We start from the raw sequence: 7155 nt of genomic DNA on the forward strand, positions 1-7155 counted from the left end.
AGAGGGAGGAATGTCCGAACGGAGCAACACCGTGCAGGCGGACGATGTGATTCACGGTGTCGATGAGCTCATTCGTCCCACCATCATTATCTATTTCATACTGGCCCAATACAGTCAGAATTCCAAGTTTTTTTAGTCATACAGTGTTGGAAATCCAACCTCATCAACCGGTATGTGGTGAAATAAACTAGGCCATATTTTATTTAGTAGCCATAACTGCCTGGATTTCCAGAATTTTTTTTTCCATACTTGTCTAGATTTCCAGATTCTGTTTCTCCATATACAGTTGGAATTCCGGGGTATTTTCCCCATCATACAGTGCTGGAAATCCGACCTCATCAACAGCGGGGTGCAGATATAAACTGGAATGGCCCAGAACAATATGGCCTACCTACCATTCGCAAAGGACGCCGGGAACCAGCGAAGGCGGGGACCAGCCAATTTTGTACCATCCAATATACACTTTATCGCCGCACGAGGGCGCAATTTCAAATTGAAAGAAAAACTAGCACGCACGCTATCAGCATGCTATGACCTCAATTGACCCACCAGCCTCATTCCCAACTTGATACTGGAATTCTCATTTTTTTGATGTATTTGAAGTTTTTTACCCGGATCGTTTTAACCATTTCAATAAATAGTTATAGACTATAATTGATTATGCAAAATTACTGCATTTTTGGTGGTTTTTGGCCTACTCCTCTCACTGTTATGTTAGAATTACCGCGAAAGTGCCTCCTCTAGATTGTCAACATGGCTGCTCACAATGTTACGTTCGGTAAGTCCTTTTTTATTACGTTTTACACGAAAAAAAGCAATTTTTAAAAAATAACGTTCGATTTCTTCAATTGTTGGCGCCTTTTTTGTTGCAAAAATGCTGGTCGTGAAAATGAAAAACGTAATTTTGTTGGGGATTTCGAGAGCTTTACAACGATATGTAGATCGACCATATACACGTTATGTCCCTCATAGGAGTAGTGAATAAAGTGTCATAATGTATTTTGTCATTAATTTGCGTACCATATATTCACTATTGAGATAATATATACACTATTGAGATACTATAGGTATAGGGATAAAATAAACATTTTCCATGTATCTGTTTTTGATACCAATGCATTTCATTCGTTTCTCTCAATATTATTTTCTGACATATTATTCATAATAAATTATGTAATATTAAAGTGAGAATATACTGAATATAGTTAATAACAAATGATTTTCAAAAAAAATGTGCCACGCCCCCTCCACTTGCCCCATTTCTCCAGTAAACGTGACACACATTGATGTGTTTGAAGTTGAAGAATTAATTCCTAGAAAATAGTGTCATTACAAATTTGACAATTTAGGCTGACTTTAGAATAGTTTTACCAAGTGTAAATAATAATTTATTATTATGACAGATTTTTGATATTAAATATTGAGATTAGTTTAATAACAAATGATTTTCAAAGAAAATGTGCCATGCCCCTCCACATGCCCCATTTTTTCCAGTCAAAGACTTCATAGAAAATAGTGTCATTACAAATTTGACAATTTAGGCTGACTTTGGAATAGTTTTACCAAGTGTAAATAATAATTTATTATTATGACAGATTTTTTATATTAAATGTTGAGATAAGTAATGCATCTTTTTTTTTGTTCCAGATCTTTTGTGCTGAACTTACCATGGACAGTTTGCATGCGACGAGTGATACCTGGCTTGGTTTTATATACAACATGGAGATGTGATGCACACAGTGTGCATTTGTATTCCTTGTGTGTGCCAAATAAAATTTCAAAATGTGATTCAGCAGAATCCAACAAATTCACTTCAGTGTGTTCATTCCCATAAGTAACGAACAAATCATTCGACGCGATAGCATAAAATCGCCTACAAACCATTCGAAGTGAGCACATCGTTTTAACTTTCTCAAACTGTGAACTATCGTCATCACTGTCATTAAAAGAGCAACAAAACCCGAATATTCGAGTCAAAATCTCGGAAGAACTTGAAGATCAGAAAGCGAACCCGACGACCTTGTGTGTCGACGACAACATCGACTGAGCCGATTTCCCACGTGATTTTGCGGCTAAACTTGCCTGCTTGACTCTTTTGGATGCTCTTGGCATGATTGTGTAGGAATACGTCCAGAAAATGTGATATTGGTACAATAAATTGCACGATAAGCACATGGAAAGGCGGACCCGGAAACAACTCACGAGCTAAAAACTGTGTTTGCGCAGAACGATGCCAGAATTTTCAGTTCTGCGCATAGCAATGTGCGTTGGTACAGAACGTGTTGAATTCTGGGTAAAACCTCGTATCGTGCAGACCTGTATCGGTGTAGAAAGGGCGCCGACCTGCAGCGCCAACGGACTGCCGCAACTGTCAAGTACGTGTAGATAAACGCGGTAAGTTTGAGAACTGTTTACTCACATCATATTGTGTCTTCATCCATTTTTTTGAGTTGATAGTTAATCTATAGTTATGTCTCGCCCTTTGAGTGGTTTGGTGTTAATTAATTTCATGTTTTATGAAAATGTGCAGAATATTGCTTTGTATGACTTTTTATCGTTTGGCAAGTGATTAATATTTGACTGAAATCTCTCAAAACTAAATTTGTTTCTGAGAGTAATGTGTACAATGTTTTGCCTAAAAACTTATATTTAATTGTTGTTTATCATAAAATTATTAACAAGAAGAAATAAAACTTCTATGGACCCCACAATAACAAACTGAAAATTTAATTTATTAAAATGCGTTTTTTTGTGATGACTGCAATTGTTTACATTTATGCTAAATTTGGTAATGGTCTACTGAAAAAATAAAAGTCATCTTTAATCCCATGTATGTGTGATTAAAAAATACAACATTCTGAATATATATTATCAAAGTTTTCATTATTATTGTTATTTTGTAGCGTTGTCAACACCAGTGGATTTGCTGCTACTAAAAGCAGAAAATTTGTAGAAAAATCCACAGTGAACGAAATAGTTTCACAGTCACTGACCCGTGAATCTGAATAATTAAAATGTCGTTCTGGAAATTGTTTTCACAATCTCATATGGCAAACTGAGAAAGAAACTAGTTTTAATCAATCAAATATTATTGTACATTTATTTAAATGATTTACATTATGAATGGCTTGAGTGTGGTGTGAAGCAGCATTGCAGTGATCGCCCTAGCGAAGGCATTCTGTGACTAGTAGCCGTATCAGTGTCTGCTATATCACCACCATGGACCGGCTGGATCGACTGTGCCTAGGGGTGCATACCCAGGGTACATGTACATTGTACATAGTCGTATCATTACCCCATCCCACAAGTATTTTCAAATCATCAAGGTAGATGTCCTGTATGTGTACATGTAATAGTTATTTTCAGATTCTATGAGAGGCTGGTGATTTGACACTTTGGAGCCAAAAAAAACTTACAGGCGTAGCAAGTGAATGAGCAAGTGGGTGTTAGCCATCCTAGAAAGAGAACAAACAGTGATTTTATCTGACTGTATAAATAAAAAAACACTGATACTTTCATTTGTTTATGCTAACTGTGACAGTGTCTCGGACTGTGACATTTACCCCTGAGGAAATAGAAGTCTCGTTTCGCAAATTGTGTAGTACTACTCACTACAAAAACAGAAAAAATGCATTTCTCTGTACTCATAGACATACTCTCACTTCGTTTTACGCATTTTATTGGATAAATCACTCTCTGTTAACTTCACTTCATCGACACGATAGGGCGACCAAGTCAAGAGGCCACCAGGACAGCGGCATCAGTCGTGGAATCTAGAATTTGTCTGATTGTGACATTGAAATTCGCTGTTATTGGCAATGGGTCGTTTTATTTGATGCTGATTTTAGTATTAAATGCTTGTTAATTGCCCTTTTTTTCAATATTTTCTGCTATATTCATTTTAGAAAACAACATTGTATTCATATCCATGGCACAGGGCCTTGATGAGCAATAATGGGATACATTATCGCAAATAGTCTGCTGCAATAAGGTTGTAAAATCCACTGGTATTGATAATGCTATAATATAATTGGTGTTAAATGACATTATGTTGAAATGCAATGAAGATCTTATTGAGATCAGACAATACCTACAAACAATATTTCTTTGTAATACATTTTGTTTATATACTGATGTATTTTATTTCTTATTCCATAGCTAATGATGGCAGTGAGAGAGGCAGGAAAATCAAATGTATGTATATGTTTTTAAATTTTAATAGTTCCTGACTGGACACTGTCTGAGGGGCATGGTCCATTTAAATTTGTTTTGAGTGTTCATGGACCAATTAATAATTGATGCTTTCAATGTTTTTCCTTTGCTCAGATTTAAAATGACTGGTGTCCATATCTATCCATAGCTATATCCATATGTAGGTGTATTCTCCAATCTTTGTTGCCAAATTCTATTATAATTTGAATATTGGTACAGTGCAAGTTGATTTGTGTTGCAGTTCTATCCAAAATGTTTGACTGATGATGGTTTTTTGATGAAAATGTTTTTTCTAATGTCTTGAATCAATACTGCCCATTTAGGTCCAAACTTGTAGCACATCACATCAAAGAATGTTGATTTGTGTCACAATCCAAGATGCTGACTGCCTAGGCCAATGTATGTCTTTTTTTTTTTTAGAACAGTTCTACCAAAGAAAACTGAGATTACAGGAACAGGCATATGCAGCAAACATCAAATAAAATTAATGATGTTCCGTACAATGTCTCTTGATGAATCATGTTATATTATGCAAGCGTTGTTCAGTTAACACACTTTTTCTGGTAGTTTTTGTAACCAGTTATCTAATTCACACTGTCTAGCTGAAATGAAATGTGTCATCCAATCTAAGATGGTTGACTAGCAGCCATAAATGTTTAAATCTGCTTATATAAAACAGGGAGCAGTGGATGCAATTAAATAAAGAAGTTGTGTTGTTCTCTTGCTCTCAACTAAATCTCTATGGCCAAGTTTACAAGTTGGCTATCCATATTTAAAAAACCAAAACCACAACTGATATAAAGCCCACCTGTAAATAAAGACAATTCTAATTTGACATTCTCAATGGTTTGTACGACTTGTAAATGTAAATTAGGCATACAAATGTAGGCATGATAATTTCACTCTGTTTGTTCCTTGCAGCCCCCCAAAAATAAACCAATTCCCTAGACAAAAAATGAGGAGCAGTCACTGGTAGAGTATATCAGTTTAGCTAAACTGGATGCCAAATTTAACTTTATTGAATGGCCAGGAATGAAGGGAAATAGTCCCTTCTGGCAACAGGCTTCTGTTGAAGTTTCTAAATTCAGTGGCGTGTCAAGAACAGGTAAGCAAAAGTATTGATTTTGATTATTGATTATATGCTTGATTGATTTATAGTGTCATAATTTGTTTTCTGGTTAGAGTATTCCATAATTTTAAACAAATCCAGATCTTGGTTGTATATGGACAGATTTCATTCAAAGACTGATTGAAAGTATACCCATTACTTTCTTTTTGCAGATCAGATTAAAAATTATTATTTCACAATCCAATTCTTAAATTCTTTGAAGATAGACAAATAGTGTCTATTCTGGAACTGGATAAAAAAAACTTGACCCATAAATTATACATCATGTCAAATTATGATTTGAAATGGCAGATTGGTTTCATTTGCCATTGCACAACATGGTCATGCAGATCTTATTTACCAGTACAAAATTGAAATTAAAACAATGATAAACACATAATTAACAATTATGTTTTTGTTTTGTTTTTTCATAGGAAATGCATGTCGTCAAAAGACAATTGGTGGACATGAAAATAGTTTGAAATCAAAATATAAAACCCTTAACAATGCAGAGGAGCAGTTGCAAATCTTCACACTTACACCTCCAAATTCCAAATGTCATAATATTTCACAGCCATCACATTTACATGCATCTTCTTTTACCACACAAAACCATCCAGCCACATCAATATCAACAGATCCTCCTAGCTCATTTAATACCATATTACAATTATTTTCATCTCCCAATATTACTGAACAGCTTGAAATTATTAAGACACCAACCAACTAACACCTTCTGAGTATCTTTTCAAAAATATTGCCAGTAAAGAAGGTATATTAAAGTGTAACTGAATTGGGACAATTGACTTTTTTTGTGTGCAAAATTTATTTATAAAAACATGAAAAAAAATCAAGTGAAAAATGTACATAAATTAAGTAAACGATTAATAATAATGTTCTGGATAAGGACACGCCCACGTTCAGTTTCTTGGTCGACTCAGAGCGAGGCTCCAACTAGAGTACCTAATTAGCATACAAGGGTACTTTGTGACGTCACGGGGGGGAACTTGTCATCGTCTCACAATGGCCGCTATACGTATGCAGTGCTCGGAAAGCGACACGGAATCTATGTTATCGTCTGACGAGAGTTATGAAATCGAAGAGTATGATGACAATGAGAGATGTCACGATTTTGTTTTAGAGTGCCAGGGACAAATTGGCCCATACAGGTTTGAACCTGCAAGAAAAGTACGCGATGTTGGTGATCGTGTACCTTCCCAAAATGACCGTGACACAGAGTTTGAACATCGTGACCGGCTTGGTTTCCAGTTTCTGTCTTTTGTTCATCCAAATTCTAAACACATATCAGTGTGCAATTTTCAGTTTCTTGATCTTCTGAAGAAATCATGTAAAGACACAAAGTACGTGAACGGTGAATGCATCCAGTGCTTACATTTTCCAATCGCCATTTTGTGTTTTGTTGTTGTTGTTCCACGATCGATCTAGTTATTTCGACTCCGGCATAATAACATGAATACATTCTAAACTTTTCAAGCAAATTAATATTCATATTCTACATGGAAAATATTATTCTTCTGGTTATTTACACAGTTATTCCCGAAACCCAAATAATTCATAACGAATCCAGATGGTGGATCAACAAATGATTCGGGCGTAAAATGGACACTGCAAATAACGGTATATGGAGAAGGTCCATCCCAATGTTTCCTGGTGTTCTTGACGGCTTTGGTCCACTGATGTCATAAATTCGAATCTTTTGGGAACCCATAAAGACTTACGTGATCGCCGTGTGTGTTACTACACCCGCCAACAACACAGCGTTTCCCCATGAAAACGATCGTGGTAACTCGTTGTATATGATGGTAACTCGTAAG

The 7155-nt window shown here is 35.7% G+C and overlaps 2 long non-coding RNA genes across 3 annotated transcripts; both read left to right on the plus strand.

The window, feature by feature from the left end:
• Positions 1-721: 721 nt before the first annotated feature.
• On the plus strand, positions 722-1959 carry LOC146732791 (uncharacterized). The gene is made up of 2 exons (XR_014926824.1): positions 722-778; positions 1648-1959. It is a non-coding gene; the product is annotated as an uncharacterized LOC146732791 (long non-coding RNA).
• Positions 1960-2007: 48 nt separating this feature from the next.
• On the plus strand, positions 2008-4715 carry LOC146732792 (uncharacterized). 2 transcript variants are annotated; one of them, XR_014926825.1, is made up of 3 exons: positions 2008-2394; positions 4159-4194; positions 4633-4715. It is a non-coding gene; the product is annotated as an uncharacterized LOC146732792 (long non-coding RNA). The 2 variants fall into 2 exon arrangements; XR_014926826.1 differs by having other exon boundaries at positions 4638-4715.
• Positions 4716-7155: the final 2440 nt, after the last annotated feature.

Source organism: Saccoglossus kowalevskii, chromosome 17 (assembly GCF_978046115.1).
Source record: "Saccoglossus kowalevskii chromosome 17, keSacKowa6.1, whole genome shotgun sequence".
In the NCBI taxonomy this organism is placed as follows: Eukaryota; Metazoa; Hemichordata; class Enteropneusta; family Harrimaniidae; genus Saccoglossus; species Saccoglossus kowalevskii.